This window comes from Elephantulus edwardii, unplaced genomic scaffold (genome assembly GCF_000299155.1).
Source record: "Elephantulus edwardii isolate Elephantulus edwardi_28Jun2011 unplaced genomic scaffold, EleEdw1.0 scaffold00079, whole genome shotgun sequence".
NCBI classification, from domain to species: Eukaryota; Metazoa; Chordata; class Mammalia; order Macroscelidea; family Macroscelididae; genus Elephantulus; species Elephantulus edwardii.
This window is the reverse complement of record NW_006399829.1, coordinates 11045366-11063465: the sequence shown is the minus strand read 5'-3', so window position 1 is coordinate 11063465 and position 18100 is coordinate 11045366. Positions and strand designations below refer to the sequence as shown.

General features: G+C 39.6%; 1 pseudogene; it reads left to right on the top strand.

Moving 5' to 3' along the window:
- The first annotated feature begins 5267 nt into the window (after positions 1 to 5267).
- On the top strand, positions 5268 to 6389 carry LOC102856477 (annotated as a pseudogene).
- The last annotated feature ends 11711 nt before the right edge of the window (positions 6390 to 18100 follow it).

The window sequence follows — 18100 nt, the reverse complement described above, 5'->3', positions numbered from 1 at the left end:
CTTCCAACTGGAAGGTACACAACAACAAAAAAGCAAAATAGGTCTCTGCTACTTGGATGACTTTGATAAAGATCACTGTTCTTTGGCTTTCATTTTGATTCTTTGTCTTTTTTGAAATAAAATTAATAGTCTACTGTAACTGTATACATTAACTTTTTTTAAAAAAAAAATTCTTTTATAGGGAGCTCTGGTGGCCTAGTGGCAAGACGCTGTACTGCAATCCCAGAGGTACATGGTTCAAATCCACCAGATGCTCTGCTGGAGAAGGAGGGGGCAATCTCCTCCTGTACCAGTCAGATCTTATTTGACGGTACACGTAAAAATAATACAATAAAAAAAATTTTAAAAATCTACATTTAAAAAAATTCTTTTTATAGGCTTGATTACAAAATTCTTACACATCGTGTTTCACACTTGGCCTTCATTCACATTGTGCTTCACACAATCATTATCATACACTGTGTTTTATAAAATTAATCACCATTGAACTATGCCCACCATTTTCCCATCTTTTCACATCCACATATGAACAGAAGTCCAAGTGGGGAAGGCATGCGAGTAGAGGGTTAAGGATGGGCAGGGGGAGAATCACAGTGTCACATAATCTGGTAGGTGGGGGGAGGGAATAAATAGGAAAAATTGGGTGAGGAACCATCACTTTTTGAGTGAGTGTTTCTATTGAGAAAATGCTTGCTTACCGATTAATAACTTGTTCAAGATGACAGAAAAAAGTGAAAACAAACAGTGGTGATGGCTGCACAACATTATGAACATAATTAATGTCACAAAACTGTACACATAAAGGTAACTGAAATTATAACTCTCTCCCCCATACCAGCTTCCTCTCTTTCTCCCCTCTTTTTCTCTCTCTCTGTCTCCTAGCTGACTCTCCATTTGGTTTCCAAGACTGTAAAACACGTGGGAGGAGAATGCCCATTTTTCTCCCACATGTGCCTGGTGAGACCACTGCCAGAGATGTAAGGTCCGCGTGTTAGCAGGGCTACTCCCTAGGCCCCCAGCGCTCCCTTGAAATGATAAGTGTTTTATTTTATCTATTTCACCATAATAAAAATAAATAAATAAATAAATAAATAAAATAATGACTAGATCTTGGGTGAGGAGAAGTTGGTAGCTAAAACTTACTAAATGGCAAAGATGGGAAGTTCAAGCATAGTCAGAGGCACCTCACAAGGAAGGCCTGGCAATTTACTTCTGAAAAAGCAGCCATTGCAAGTCCTGGAGAGCACAGTTCTCCTCTGACACATGCGGTGTTCCCATGAAATGAATCAACCTGATGATAGCTAAGTTACTGAATTAACTGTACTTTGATCCACTATAGCACTTTTAAGCAAACTTCATTGGTAAGATGAAAAAGGAAGCTATTTAAAAAGAGTATTTCAGTCCCATAATTCTAACTCATTTGATTTTGCTAAGAAAATTAGGAGTTTATAAACTTGTTTCTCTAATTTTTTTCCCCTGAGACAACATGTAAGGAGACAAATGTTTATTTTACTAGTTGGTGGTGGTGGCGGCAGCATTGAGTTGAGTACAAATTCATAGTGATCCTGTGAACAAAAGATCTGAACACTGTTCTATCCTGAGCCATCCTCACACTTCCTGACACACAGAGCTCATTGCAGCAGTCACCAAATTAATACACCAAGGATCTTCTTTTACTTCTCCATAATATCCTTCTCCAAGGAATAGTCCCTCCTTGTAACATGCCCAAAGTATGTTAGGCAAAGCCTCATCATTCTTGCCTCTAAAGAGTATTCTGGCTGTACCCTCTCCAAGACATCTGTTCTTTTGGCCATCCATGGGATGTTCAGTTCTCTTCTCCGACACCAAAGGTCAAATGCATCAATTTTTCTGTCATCCTTATTCATTTTCCAGCTCTCAGATGCATAGCAAGTGATTGGAGAGACCATAGCCTGAATCAGACACACCTTAGTCCTCACACTGACATCACTGCTCCTCAATAATTTGGAGAGGTTCCTAACTGCAGACTTTTTTTCCCAGTATAATGCATCTACTTATTTCCTGACTGCTGGTACCAAGGGTGTTAATTGTGATTTCAAGCAAGATGAAGCTGTTGACAGTTTCAATCTCCTCTGTGTCCATCATGATGTTGCCTATTGATCTCGCGGTGAGAATCTTTGTTTTCTTGATATTGAGATGTAGTCCATACTAAAAGCTGCATTACTTGATATTCTGCAACAAGTGCTTCAAGTCCTCCTCACTTTCAGCTATAAAGATCGTGTCATCTGCATAATGCAGGTTATTTATGAGTCTCCCTCCCATTCTGATGCCACACACCTCATCATAGAGTCCAGCTTCTCAAATAATTTGCTCAGCATACAGATTAAATACATATGAAGAGAGAATACAACCCTGATGTACTCCCTCCTGAATTTTAAACTATGCGGTGTTCCCTGCTCTGTTCACATAACAGCCTCCTGATCCAAGTATAGGTTTCTCATGAGCACAATTAAGTGCACTGGCACTCCCATTCTTCTCATTGTCAGCCACAATTTTCTGTGATCCACACAGTTAAAACCTTTGCATACTCAATAAAGCACAAACAGACATTCTTCTATCTAAGGTGTTCCTTAAAATCAGCCAGGATCCCTCTGACATCAGCAATGATATTCCTGGTACCACGCACGCCCTCCCTCTTCTACATCCTGCTTGAGCTTCTGGAAGTTCCCTATATATGTACTCTTCTAGCTATTTTTTTAATGATCTTCAGCAATATTTTGCTTGCATATGATACTAATGATATTGCCCAGTAGTTTCCACAGTTGGATCACCTTCCTTGGGAAAAGGAACAAATATGGACTTCTTCCAATCCATTGGCCAGAAAGCCGTCCTCCAAATTTCTTGGCATGTACCGGTGATTGCTTCCAAGGCTTCATCTGCTAACTGAAACAAATCAATTGGTATCACTTAGATTCCTGGGGTCTTATTTTTTGCCAATGCCTTCAATGCAGTTTCCACTTCCTCCTTCATTACCGTTGGCTCTTATTCATATGGTACTTCCTGAAATTTTTCAGTGTTAATCAATTCTTTCTGGTCCAGTGATTCTGTGAATTTCCTCCATCTTCTTCTGATGCTTTCTGGGTCCTTCAGTATATTGCCCATAGCATCTTTCAATATCATGACTCAAGGCTTAAATTTGTTTTTAGAAACAAATTTCAAAAACAATTTAAATTTGTTTTCCAAAAACAAATTTTCTCCAGTTTTGAATCATCTATCTGCCTTTGAGTTGACAGTGGAATTTTTTTATTCACTAGACCACCAAAAAATGAAAACCTAACCAAGGACATTTTCTGTTTTCTGTAAGTAACTCTTAAGAATGTGATCTGGTTTAAAAGGCCCAGACACTTAATTTTGTCACCTACCATGAAAAGTTCAGATTCAAATAAACTAAACACAGCTTCACTGCTCAAGAGGCTAGAAAAATATCACAATGTTCCTCAAAGTTAGAAACAGTATAATTTGAATAAATAGATTTGGTATATGTTACAGACAATATCATTGCTAATTTTGTTTTTCTGTAGCAATTCCAAAGCATTATCTCCTAGATATTTAGTCATAAAAGGATTGGAGAAACTTGAATTGTTTTAACACTATTAAAAAATGTGTCTCTCAGTTGCACCACAGATTCCAAATTAATCAGATGTAAATGAAACACTTTCGACTATGCTTGTCCAATAAGCAAATATACCTGTGTCAATACAGAAGCCTTAGCTAACACAGGGTACAGTTCAAATTAGCAAGTGGATCAAAATTTCAACACAATTGTGTTTACATTTCAGTAATATTATACACAAGGACCTGATTTACTAGAGTTAGGTAAAGAGGATAACCAAAATTCTCTTCATGGACATAGGAAACAGTAGGTGGTAAATTAGCAATGTTTACGTCACAAGCCGAGAAGTTCTTTAGAAATATTAAAATTAGTATAATGTCTGTTGTCATTGTTGCAGGCCATCGAGTCATATGAACAATGGCTTTGAACCTTGCCCTATCCTCAGTCAACCTCTCCACCTCTGACACACCTGACTGCATTGCCACAGTCACTGTGTCAATCCATTTCATGCAGGGTCTTCCTCTCCTACCCTGACCCTCTACCCTTTCAAGAATGATGTCCTTCTCCAAGGACTTGTCCCTCCTAAAGATATGCCCAAAATATGTAAGAGGGAGCTTCAAAATCCTTGCTGCCAAGGAACAGGCTGGTTTCACCATGTGCAGGACAGATCTGTTTATTCTGTTGCCAGTCCATGGTATGTTCAAAATTCTCCTCCAGCACCACAACTGAAAGGCATAGATTTTTCCCCTGTTATCCCTAGGCATTGCCCAGCTCTCTGATGCACAGCAAGCAATTGAGAAGGTCATGGCCTGGATCAGGTGCGTCTTAGTCTCTAGGCTGACATCGTTGCTCTTTAGCAGCAACCTTGAGAGCAGACACAACTTGTCTTTTGATTTCCTGACTACTGGTACCAAGAGTTGACTGTGGATCAAACCAAGATGAAATCATCAACAACCTCAATCCTTCCTCCATCTATCATGACACTGCCTATTGGTCCAGTGGTGAGGACCTTTGTTTTCTTGAGGTTGAGATGCAATCCATATGGAAGGTTGAAATCTTTGACCTTCTGTAGCAAACACAGCAGAAGATTTCAAAGGGCAGCTTGTGAAGACAAATCAAAATATTATAACAAAATATGACCTAGAGTCTGAACAAATTCAACCCTCAAGTTGCAAAAGTTAAAGATGCTATGGGCAGAATATTGAATAATTCCAGGAAGCGTAAAAACAAGATGAAAGGAATATACAAAGTCACTCTACCAAAAAGAATTGGCTGAAACAGAACCTCTTCTGAAGTAGCATATGATCAAGTACCAATAATAATAAAGAAGGAAATCTAAGCTGCTCTGAAGGAATTGGTTAAAAATAAGGCCCTAGGAATTGATAAAATACCAACTGAGATATTTCAAAAAGCAGATGCAGTCCTGGATGTGCTCACCATGTTGTGCTAAGGTATCTGGAGGACAACTTCCTGGCCAAGCAAGTGACTGAAAGAGATTCATATGTATTCCATTCCCTAAACTAAAAGGCTCTTTCTTCATTTGAAATGTCATAGATGTACAACCTCCACTCAACAAGAGCTAACTCTTCAAAAAAGTAGGCATTACAGGAAAAAAATAATGCTAGGAAAGGAGGAGGTTCTGTGGAAGATAGGCCTGCCAAGATGGATTGACGCCATGACTGTAACAATGGGCTCAAATGTAGAGATCCTGCAGATGATGCAAGATAGAGCAAGGTTCAAGTCTGTTATTTATAGGGTCACCAAGAATCATAGTCAATTCAGTGGTACCTAACACCAACACAGGAAAAATAGATAAAAACAGTTGCGACTGACACAAGCAACAAATAAGATAATAGCAGGAACATACACAATAATAACAAAACCAATAGACTGCAAGTGATGGAATGAAAATACAACGTGCTATATGATAGTCTTTTTATACAAATAACTATGAATGTCATCTTTAAGCTTTCTCTTAAGGCTAAAGAATTTCATTTTCTATTTCTCAATGCTTTATTTACTAACCTTCTCTGTGTCCTCTAGTTTCAATATTTATTTTAGGCTCTAGAATGTAAAATTGTACCACAATGATAAAGACCCAAAAGGCTGGACTTTGGGAGCCTTACTTCCTTTTGGCATTGCATTCACCTTTGAGATTATATTTTTGGAGTTGCTGGGTGGGGCAAATGTTTCATGTACCTCTCTGCTAAGCGAAAGGCTTTGCATTTTACAGAAGAGCTTCAGAAGAAAGTCCTGGCATGCTTTGAAAAAACTAACCATTGAAAACTCTATGGAGCATAATTCCGTCGTGCACACGGGTCTCACTGTCAATTATAACAGACTCAACAGCAACTGAGGGCAGGGGAGTTAATAATTGAGTGCAGATGAGTTAGACACTCAAGCACAGAATGTTGGGGAAATAAATTACTCCACATCAGTATAATAAAATGAAGGCATTCAAATTTTTCTGGAACAAAGATTAATAAAAAAATTATAAACATCGAGGCCACTTCCGGCATAGCCTTGGAGGCTGACGCTACTACCAACCCATCACAACTACTGCCTCTAGAACTTGTGGACAGTTGTATAGTATCAAGGATTCATATTGTGAAGAAGAGTGATAAGAAAATTGTTGGCACGCTTCTAGGTTTTGATGACTTTGTCAAATATTGTCTTGGAAGATGTTACTGAGTTTGAAATCACACCAGAAGGAAGAATTACTAAATTAGATCAGGTCCCGCTCAATGGGAATGATGTAACAATGCTGGTTCCCAGAGGAGAAGGACCTGAAGTGTGAGTGAATGTCCTTGACTGAATACTAACTCCTGTTTTGTTTTATAAGGGCAACAAAATGGAATTTTTAAAAAAACTTTTCACTCTTGAAATTCTGTAATGAGAAGTTAACCCATTACAGGTAAATGTTTTGAGAGAAATTGAAAATGCCAATCTTTTTTCCCCCTCAGCTTTTTAAAAATTATTATTAGTATTATTTTCTGTGTGTGTGTACCATCAAATCAGATCTGACAGGTACAGGAGGAGACTGCCCCTTCTCCAGCACAGCAACTGGTGGATTCGAACTGCACACCTCTGGGATTGCAGTGCAGCTTCTTGCCACTAGGCCAGGAGAGCTCCTCAAATGCCAATCTTTATAAGTTAATCATGATTATCTTGGGGGGGGAAAGTAAACAGTTTGCTCTTTGAAGACCAAAATAAAAATGTTTTTTGGTTAACTGTAAATTTATTATACTGTAATGGTCAGTAGGATAAAGTTTGTAGTTATTTTGTCACTTGTTTTCCTCACATTTTATTCCCATTTCCTTTGTCATTTATGTGACCATTTGATTCTCAAACCAGAATTGCTCCAAACAAAATGAACTTTCATTTTGAGCAGGGACATTTAAAACACTTTGAAGTGATTATTAGCAAAATTAAGTTCAAAACAAGGCATGGAAGGATTTTTCTACTGAGTCTAAAGTCTGTTAAACTTTATTAAAAGCAAACAAGATGTACAGCTCATATATACATGTTGTACAAACAGCAGAGAAGTAAAAAGGAAAATTTTCCTTTTTTTTCCAGATACCACAATTGTTTCATTTTTTCCCTCCTGAAGAATTTATGAAATTATTTACTTGGTGAATGACAGACATTGTAAAGGGAAAATATTGATCACATTTTGCTGTTCATCTTCTTAGATATTCTCACTATAATCTTTGTTTTAAAACTCATTCATCTTGAACATACTATTTTGTAGCCATTCTTTAATTCCTCTTTTGAATTTAAATGGAAAACACTTTTCCATATCAAACACTCAACATTTTAAAATTTGTGCATAGTATCTCGTAAAATGAAAAAATAAAAATGGATGTCAGAAGAGACTCTAAAGATTGCACTGGAACATCAAGATGCCAAATCTAAAGGAAAACATGTCGAAGTGAAAGAGCTGAACAGACAGAGTTTCAAAGAGCAGCTTGGGAGGAAAGCAAAGTACTATAATGGAATGTGTAGAGAGTTGGAATTGGAGAAAAAAGGAAGCACTCATTCTGCATTTCTCAAGCTGAAAGAACTGAAAAACAAATTTAAGCCTCGTGTTGCAATGTTGAAAGATGCTATAGGCAATGTATTGAATGACCCAGAAAGCATCAAAAGAAGATGGAGGGAATACAGTCACTGGAGCAGAAATAATTGCTTGACACTGAAAATTTTCAGGAAGTATCATATGAACAGGAGCCAATGGTAATGCAAGAGGAAGCAGATACTGCATTGAAGGGACTGGTAAAAAATAAAGCCCCAGGAATAGACGGGATACTAATTGATTTGTTTCAATTAACAGATGCAGCTTTGGACGCACTCTCCAGTATATATGTCAGGAAATTTGGAGGACAGCTTTCTGGCCAGTGGATAGGAAGGGGTCCATATTTGTTCCTATTTCCAAGAAGGGTGATCCAACTGAATGTGGAAATTATCGAACAATAGTATTGATATCACATGCAGGCAAAATACTGTTGAAGATCGTTAAAAAATGGCTGGAACAATACACATATAGGGAATTGCTAGATGTTTAACGGGGATTTAAAAGAGGCCGTGGCACCAGGAATATCATTGCTGATGTCAGATGGATCCTGGCTGAAAGTAAGGAATACCAGAAGAATGTCTATTTCTGCTTTCTTGACTATGCAAAGGCATTTGACTGTGTAGATCACAACAAGTTGTGGCTGACATTGAGAAAAATGGGAATCACAGAGCACTTGATTGGGCTCATGAGGAACCTATACCTGGACCAGGAGGCTGTTGTGTGAATGGAACAGGGGAGCACTGCATGGTTTGAAATTGGGAAGGTAGTGCTTCAGGGATGTATTCTATCTCCATACCTGTTCAATCCATATGCTGACCAAATTATCCAAGAAACTAGACTTTATGATGAGGTGTGTGACATCAGGAATGGAGGAAGATCATCAACAACCTGCATTATGCAGATGACACAATCTTTATTGCTGAAACTGAGAAGGACTTGAAGCACTTGTTGCAGAATATCAAGTAATGCAGCCTTCAGTATGGACGCCATCTCAATATCAGGAAAACAGATTCTTCAGGTCTGGACCAATAGGCAGTGTCATGATGGATAGAGAGGAGATTGGACCTGCCAACAGACTCATCTTGCTTCGATCCAAAATTAACACCCTTGGTACCAGCAGTCAGGAAATAAGGAGACGCATTGCACTGGGAAAATCTGCAGTTAGAGACCTTCCCAAATTATAGAGGAGTAATAATGTCAGTTTGAGAACTAAGGTGAGTCTGATTCAGGCTCAGAGTCTTTCAGATCACTAGTTATGCATCCAAGATCTGGATAATGAATAAGAGCAACAGAAAAAGAATTGATGTCTTTGAGCCGTGGTGTTGGAGAAGAGTATTGAACATCCCATGGACAGCCAAGAGAACAAATAGGTATGTTTTGGAGAGGGTTCAGCCGGAGTCCTCTTTGAGGCAGGAATGATAAGACTTTACCTTACATACTTTGGGCATGATGCTAGGAGAAGCTGTTCCTTGGAGAGGGACATGATGTTGGGAAGGAGGGAGGGTTGGCAAAGAAGAGGAAGACCCTCAACCAGGTGAATTGACACAGTGACTGCTGCAATGGACTTTAGTGTGTAAGGAAGTTTGAGATGGTGCAGGACAGGACTAGCTTCAGATCTTTTGTTCATAGGGTCACTATGAGTTGTACTCAACTCAATGGCAACTAACAACAACAAATTCTCTTTAAATGTATTTGTTGAAAAAAAATCATAAACATCAGTAGGCGGAGAAAGCCTGGGTTACATCTGGCATCACTTGGTCAAATGTTGGTATGTGAATGTTGTTGTTGCTATCATTGTTCGATGCCATCCAGTTGACTCCATCTCATAATGACCCTGCTATAGACAACAGATTGAAATATTAGCCAATTCTGTGCCATCCTTGCAATCTCTGCTATGTTAAGCCCGTTGCTGCAATCACTTTGTCAATCCATCTCATTGAGGGTCTTCCTCTTTTTCTCTGACCTCCACTTCCTGATAGTAAGTTTGAAGTATGTGAGATGAAGTCTTTCCATCCCAATTTTGAGTTTTCAACTCAACTCCCTCCTTACTGATGACATCTCCAGAGTGCCATTTCACCCTCAATTTAAGAAGCATAAACCCTCTCACTGCTGTTGACTCACTCATGGCAGCCTCCCATCCCCTTTTCCAGGCCACAAATCTTTATAGGAGGAGACTCCTTCATGTTTCTCTGATAGAGTAGCTGGTAGATTTGAACTGCCAACCTTTCAGTCAGCAGCCTAACACGTAATGTACTACATCACCAGGGCTCCATCTAAGGATCAAAGGATTTACAAATATCTTCATTCACCAAATATGAAACTCCTCCAGTTCAAAACCAAACTAAGTTCAGTGGCATAGAGTCAATTCTGGCTTAACAGCATTGCCAAAGGACAAAACAGAACTGCCCGTCAGGTTTCCAAAGCTTTAAACCTTACAGAAGCTGCCTGCCACGTGTTTCTCACCAAATGGCTGGTGGGTTTGAATGGCCAAACTTTGGGTTAACAGCTGCGAAATTCAACCATTGTGCTACCACTTTGATGTAAACAAATTTTTCTTGTTCTTTTTTGTTGTTAAGTGCTGTCGAGTCGCTTGCAACGCATAGCGACCCTATGTACAACAGCCCTAAACTCTGCTCTGTCCTGTGCCAATCCCATTGTCTCTGACACACTCATCCCTATTACCCCAGTCATTGAATCAATCCATCTTCTAGAGGGCCTTCGTCTCCTGTGCCTTCCCTCCACCCTCCCAAGCATGATGTCCTTCGCCAAGGACCGGTCTCTCCTTACAACATGACCAAAGTATGTTAGACGAAGCCTCAGAATCCTTGCCTCCAAGGAGCATCCTGGTTTAACCCTCTCCACGATGTATCTGTTTGTTTTCTTAGCAGTCCGTGGTACCCTCAATACTCTTCTCCAATACCAAAGCTCAAAGGCATCAATTCTCCTTTTATCCTTAGTCATTGTCCAACTCTCTGATGTATAACATGTGATGGTAAAGACCATGGCCTGTATCAGATGCACCTTAGTCTCCAGAGAGACACCGTTGCTCTTCAGTACTTTAGAGAGGTCCCTAACAGCAGACTTAACCATGACAATACGTCTGTTAATTTCCTGGCTACTGGTGCCAAGAGTGTTGATTGTGGAGCCAAGCAAACTAAAGCTATGAACAATCTCAATCTCTTCACCATCCATCCTGATGCTGCCAATTGGTCCAGTGGTGAGAATCTTTGTCTTCTTGACATTGAGCCTCAATCCATACTGAAGGCTGCAGTCCTTGACGCTCTACAGCAAGCATTTCAGGTCCTCCTCAGTTTCAGCAAGCAGGGTTGTGTCATCTGCATAACGCAGATTGTTGATAGATCTTCCACCAATCCTGACGCCGCATTTCTCCTCATAGAGCCCAGCCTCCCGGATGATCCGTTCTGCATACAGGTTGAAAAGGTATGGAGACAGGACACATCCCTGGCACACGTCCTTCCCAACTTTGAACCATGCAGTGTTTCCCTGCTCCAAATATAGGTTTCACATTAGCACGATCAAGTGTTCTGGGATTCCCATTCTTCTCAGAGTCAGCCACAGTTTGTTATGATCCACATAGTCAAATGCCTTTGCATAATCAATTAAGCATAGATAGACATTCCTCTGATATTCCCTGCTTTCAGCCAAGATCCATCTAACATTAACTACAATATCCCTAGTACCATGACCCCTTCTAAACCCAGCCTGGACTTCTGGCAGTTCTCTGCTGATGTGTTGTTCGGGTCGTTTTTCTTTTTGTTTGTTTGTTGTCTTTTTTTTTTATAATCTTCAGCAGAATCTTGCTTGCATGTGAAATCAATGATATTGTTCTACAGTTTCCACACTCTGTTGGATCACCTTTCTTTGGAATGGGAACAAATATAGATCTCTTCCAGTCAGTGGGCTAAGTAGTTGTTCTCCAGATTTCTTGACACGATTTAGTGAGCACGTCCAGGGCAGTATCTATTAGCTGAAATACATCAATTGGTATACCATCTATTCCTGGGGCCTTATTTTTTGCTATTTCCTTCAAAACAGATTGAACTTCTTCCTTCATCATCATAGACTCTTGCTCATATGTTGTTTCATGAAATTCTGTGTGTGCCAATTCGTATACAGTGACTCAATATATTCTTTCCATCTTCTTTTAATACTTCCTGGATCATTTAATATTCTGCCTAAAGCATTCTTGATTATGGCAACTCGAGGTTTGAATTTCTTCTTCAGTTCCTTGAGCTTAAGAAATTCTGAGTGAGTTTGGCCCTTTTGATTTTCTGACTCCAGCTCCTTGCACATTTCATTGTAATATTTTACTTTGTCATCCCGCGCTGCCTTTTGAAATATTCTGTCCAGCTCTTAGTATCTTGAATTCTTCTTTGTGAGTTCTTCTGACATCCATTTTGGTCTTTTCTTCTTCTTCTGTCTTTGTAATGAACATTTGCACTCATCTTGAATGAAATTTTTTAAATCTTCTTGAAATTTTTCTTACTGTTCTTCAAAGATAAACAACCATTTTACTGATATAAAGAATTCCTATACTATAAAACTCAGATATTAAAGTGTTTGGTGCCTTTTAGAGTATGTGCTCTGGTGGTCTAGTGGTAAGGAGCTACACTGCAATACAGAAAGCACACAGTTCAAATCCACCAGGTGCTCTGCGGGAGCAAGGTGTGCAATCTCCTCCCACACAATTTAAACTGCCTCTGAAAACTCAGAGGAGGGTCTGCTATGGGTTGGCTCTGTCTCAACGGTACATAATGACAACATAGATTGTATAATACATTTTCGGGATATTGTAGTTAATGTTAAATGGATCTTGGCTGAAAGCAGGGAATACCAGAGGAATGTCCATCTGTGTTTCATTGACTATGCAAAGGCATTTGACTGTGTAGATCATAACAAACTGTGGCTGACTCTGAGAAGAATGGGAATCCCAGAACACTTGATCGTGCTAATGCAAAACCTATGCTTGGACCAAGAGGCAGTTGTTAGAACAGAGCAAGGAAACACTGCATGGTTCAAAATTGGGAAGAGCATACGCCAGGGATGTGTCCTGTCTCCATACCTTTTCAATCTGTATGCAGAACAGATTATCCGAGAGGCTGAGCTCTATGACGAGGAATGTGGGGTCAAGATTGGTGGAAGATCTATCAACAATCTGCAATATGTAGATAACAAAACCCTGCTTGCTGAAACTGAGGAGGACCTGAAGCGCTTGCTGCAGAGGGTCACGGACTGCAGCCTCCAATATGGATTTAGGCTCAATGTCAAGAAGAAAAAGATTCTCACCACTGGACCAATTGGCAGCATCAGGATGGATGGTGAAGAGATTGAGATTTTTCACAGCTTTAGTTTACTTGGCTCCACAATCAACACTCTTGGCACCAGTTTGTTGTTGTTGTTGTTGTTGTTGTTGTTGTTGTTGTTATGTGCCGTCGAGTCACCTGAGACTCATAGCGACCCTATGTACAACAGCCCTAAACTCCACTCTGTCCTGTGCCATTCGCACTGTCTCTGACACTCCCATCCCAATTATCCTAGTCACTGAATCAATCCACCTCATAGAGGGCCTTCCTCTCCTGCGCCGTCCCTCCACCCTCCCAAGCATGATGTCCCTCTCTAAGGACCGGTCTATCCTTGGTACCAGTAGCCAGGAAATTAAAAGACATATTGTCATGGGAAAGTCTGCTGTTAGGGACCTCTCCGAAGTACTGAAGAGCAATGGTGTCTCTCTGGAGACTAAGGTGTGTCTGATACAGGTCATGGTCTTTGCTATCACTTGTTATGCATCAGAGAGTTGGACAATGACTAAGGAGGATAGAAGGAGAATTGATGTCTTTGAGCTGTGGTGCTGGAGAAGAGTATTGAGGGTACCATGGACTGCTAGGAAAACACACAGATTCATCCTGGAAAGGGTGAAAGCAGGCTGCTCCTTGGAGGCAGGGATTCTGAGGCTCCATATAACATACTTTGGACATCTTGTAAGGAGGGACTGGTCCTTGGAGAGGGACATCATGCTTGGTAAGGTGGTGGGACAGCGCAGAAGGGGAAAGCCCTCTATGAGGTGGATTGATTCAGTGACTGGGGTAAATTGGGATGGGTGTATCAGAGATGGTGCGATTGGCACAGGACAGAACAGAGTTTAAGGCTGTTGTACATAGGGTCGCTATGAGTCGCAAGTGACTCGACGACACATAACAACAACAATACGTTTTAGAACAAAGTCACCACCCTTAAAAGAAATCTTGTGCCCTTTAGCAGTGAATTACTATTCCCATAACTTCCAGTCCTAAAATACCACTGATTTAATTATTGTCTCTACACTTGTTAGTTTATAGAAAGGGAAACTAGCAATAGGTTGTCTTTTATGACTCTTTCCTTTAGTAAGACTCATTTATGGGAGAAACATTCAATATTATTTTTCTTTTCTAATATTGAGTTCTTGGTGAAAGACTGCATAGCAAACTATGAAACATGCTAAAACCAGAGTTCTCTCCAGCTCTTCACCTCTCACTATTATCCCATGAGCGGGTGAGTTGAGGTGACTGTAAATAAGTGGACCAACACACACAGCAAGTTAGCAAAAGGGATTTATTAAAGTAACAAGGTAAAAGGTATAATTGGTGGAAGATAGTGGTGGGCCCGTGCGAAAAGAGTCAAAGTGGGAAAGAATGAAAAAAGAGAGGGTAGAGAACCCCTAAAAAACACAGGTGTGAAGCCAAACCTCTAGTGCATGCTACCACCTGGGGAAGAGAGACGACCTCTCAGTCAATATTGCCTTTAGCTCCAGTCTCGAGAGTAATTGATAGTCTGTTCCACAGTCCACATCTGCCCTAGTTTTGATTGCTTATATTGGGCTTCTCCAACGATTCCATCCACAGATGTAGTCAGTCTGATTCCTATGCAGTTTGTGATGTGAGGTCCATTTTTAAAGTCATCATTTGTGGTTTGTTTGGGGTTTTTTTAAGAAAGGTATTTGCAATGAACAAATTATAGAACATACAAAATTTGATCATCTGTTCTCAGCCTCATTTCTGTCACCAAGTCCATACCTTTCAACTACCAATCCTTCTTTATTGTTTCCAACTTTTACATTCCAGTCATCTGTTATCACTAATACATCTTAATTGCATGTTTGACCAATTTCAGGCTGCAAGATTTGGTACAGATTTTCAATTTCCTTCACTCTGGCTCTAGCAAGAGTGTGTATTTGAACAAAATCTTGCATTTGAGTAATATCCTATCATTTACAACATTGTACTCTAGAACTTGAAGTTGACTCTTCTACTATGATGAAACACCATTCTTCTTCTGTTTTTTGTTTTCAGCATAGAATGTTGTTATTTTTGTTGTTGCTTGTGATTCATAGCGATCTTATGTACAAAAGCCCTAAACCCTGCTCTATCCTGTGCCAGTCTTATTGTCTCTAACACACCTACCCCCATTAACATAGTCACTGAATCAATCCACCTCATCAAGGGTCTTCTTCTCTTGCACTGTCCCTCCACATGCATGACGTCCCTCTCCAAGAATTGGTCTCGTTGCAACGAGATGTCCAAATTATGTTAGAAATGTCCAAAGTATGTTAGATGAAGCTTCTGAATCCTTGCAACCAAGGACCAGTGCAGAATACCATATGATTATCTCATTCAAAGTGGCCAAAATTAGTCCATCAAACTCATGGTGACAGTATTTATTTGTAGATTAATAATTTTAGAATCTAAATGCTGGAGTTGGCATAGCCTGATAATTTGTAAAATTATGTTAATCTACACTCTTCAATAGCATCACCTGACTTTTTGCTTGACTTTATCTGGACTAAGAAAGTTGGTGAATATTACAGCATGAGGGTTTTGGAAGTATGATGATTGGGGCAATGAAGCATGTTTTTCTACTATGCAGCACTTCTAATATTGGTTCTTGGATTTATTAAATATAAAATGTATCTTACTGAAAAACATCCTGTGACAAGTTTGGAAGCAGGAGTGGCATTCACTTCCTAAACAGCATGCCTTCAGAAACTTTGATAAATATCCATAGTTGTAGAGGGGTGTCAGGTCTTTCGTTTAGAGTCACAATGAGTCATGCTTGACTTGAAGGCAAACAATAACAACAACAACAATTTCACTAATGCCTACAATATCAATGTTCATACATTCCATTTCATTTTTCACAACTTCTAGTTTTACAACAGTCATGCTTCATACATTCCTTGTTCCAGTTATTAAAGGGTGATTGCTATTACTTTTCCTCATTTTGATTGACTTCCAATCTGGGCTCTACCTCTAATACTATAACTATAGTACTGTAACTATAACGGTGTGTTTGATTCATGCCACGGTCTTTCTGATCACTTGCTAAGCGTCTGAGAGCTGAACAATAAATAAAGATGACTGAAGAAGAATTGATGCCTTTGAGATGTGGTGTTGAAGAAAAGTACTGAATATCCCATGGACTGCCAAAAGAACAACAGACATGTCTTGGAGAAAGTGCAGCCAGAGTGCTCCTTGGAGGCAGAGATGATGAAGCTTCTTCTCACATACTTTGGGCATGTTGCCAGAAGAAGAGGCTATTACTTGGAGAGGGATATCACGCTTGGGAACATGGATGGTTGGTGAAGTAGAAAAAGATTCTTAAGCAGGTAAATTGACTCAGTAACTGCCGCAATGGGTTCTAATGTGTCAGAAAGTGTGAGGATGGCACAGGATAGGACAGAGTTCCAATCTGCTGTACAGGGTCACTATGGATTGTACTCGACTCAATGGCACCTCACCTAACAATAACAACAATCTTATGAAACTGGGCTGTAACTTGCCCCACACAAAGACTTGTGAGATTGGCTAGATTCTCATTTAACAATTTCTGGCATACTGCTTAGCGTTTAGTGGTTTGAATTCACCAACTGCTCTGCAGGAGGAAGATGGGTAGCCCTTCCATAAAGACTTACAGCTTCAGAAACCCAAGAGGCTCAAGTTGATGGTAGAGTATTTTTGGCTGGACACATCTCTGTTCAGTGACCTTGGTTCCATTTTTAACACTGTGTCAACACGCTTATTATCTCCATTTTCTTTTTCTGTTTCCATTATTCTTGCTTCTGTGCCCCACTCCCACCTCCTCATCCTTCCTATAGGGCAAATGTTGACTGGAGTGTGTATGTGTTTTTTAATTAAAGGGTGAATAACACTCATGAGTGACATTGTTCATTTTATGGTTCAATCTGCTTTTTTGCTGCTGTTAGGTGCCTTCAAGTCCACTATGACTCATAGTAACTCTATGAATCACAAACTGAAAAGTTGCCCTATCTTGTACTGTACGCGTGATCACTGCCATGATCAAGTCCATTGTTGCAGTCACAATGTCTATTTATCTCATGAAAGTTCTTCTTCTGATCCTTTACTTTTACCAGTGTGATCCCCCCCCAAGGACTGACCCCTTTTGACATTATACCCAAAGTATGTGAGACAAAGTTTTACCATTCTTGCCTCCAAAGAATGCCCTAATTGCACTTCCTTTAAGACCAATTTGTTTATTCTTTTGGCAGTCCACAGAATATTTAATATTTTTTCACTAGCCATACAATTCAAAGTGCTCAGGCTGTTTGATAATAGGGTCGCTATGAGTTGTCTACAACTCGACGGCACCAAACAACAACAACATACAATTCAAAGCCATCAATTAGTCTTCCTTAGTTATGTCCAAATTTCACATGTACATGAAAGATTGAAAATATCATGCTTGGGTCAAGTACACCTTAGTCTTTAAAATGGCATCCTTGCTCTTTAGCACTTTAATGAAGTGCTCACTCTTCATTTAAATTTTTTTTACCCATTTAAAATTTCCCATAAATGTCAGTTTAATAAATAGATCTATCTTCTCAATCCCACACATCATGACAAGTTGCACCTTCCTTTGCTCCCTTCTCTCAGTTCCCTCTACCTAACAGAGCTCTCCATTCCTGTTATACACACCTTAGGGTGAAGCCACTAACTCTGGAGTATTTACTTTTAAGAACAGGTGTCAGTAAAACCTTCCAAATTTAAATGTAAACATGTCTTGCTTTCAACTCAGAAACAAAAGAACCTAAAGCTAAGGTTTCTTTGAGTAGAAACACCTGTAAGTTCTTTACTTACTGTTGGATATCTTGCTTGTGCAATATCGGTATTCATCTTGTTTTCAAAATAACATTCTGTTTATACTTTTTACTAATTGGTGGCTTCCTGAACATTGCAGAAAAATCTCTACTTTCTTCCCTCCGAATATGTATAAAGTTCATTATTGAAAGGCAAGGAAAAGTTTTAATTATAGGATCTAAAAGCAAATAGTGACTTAAAAAAAAAAACTTAAAACTTACAAAGAAATAATTAAATACCTAGAAAGCTAAGAATCCACTGCTGGGAGGGGGAGCAGGAAAGAGAACA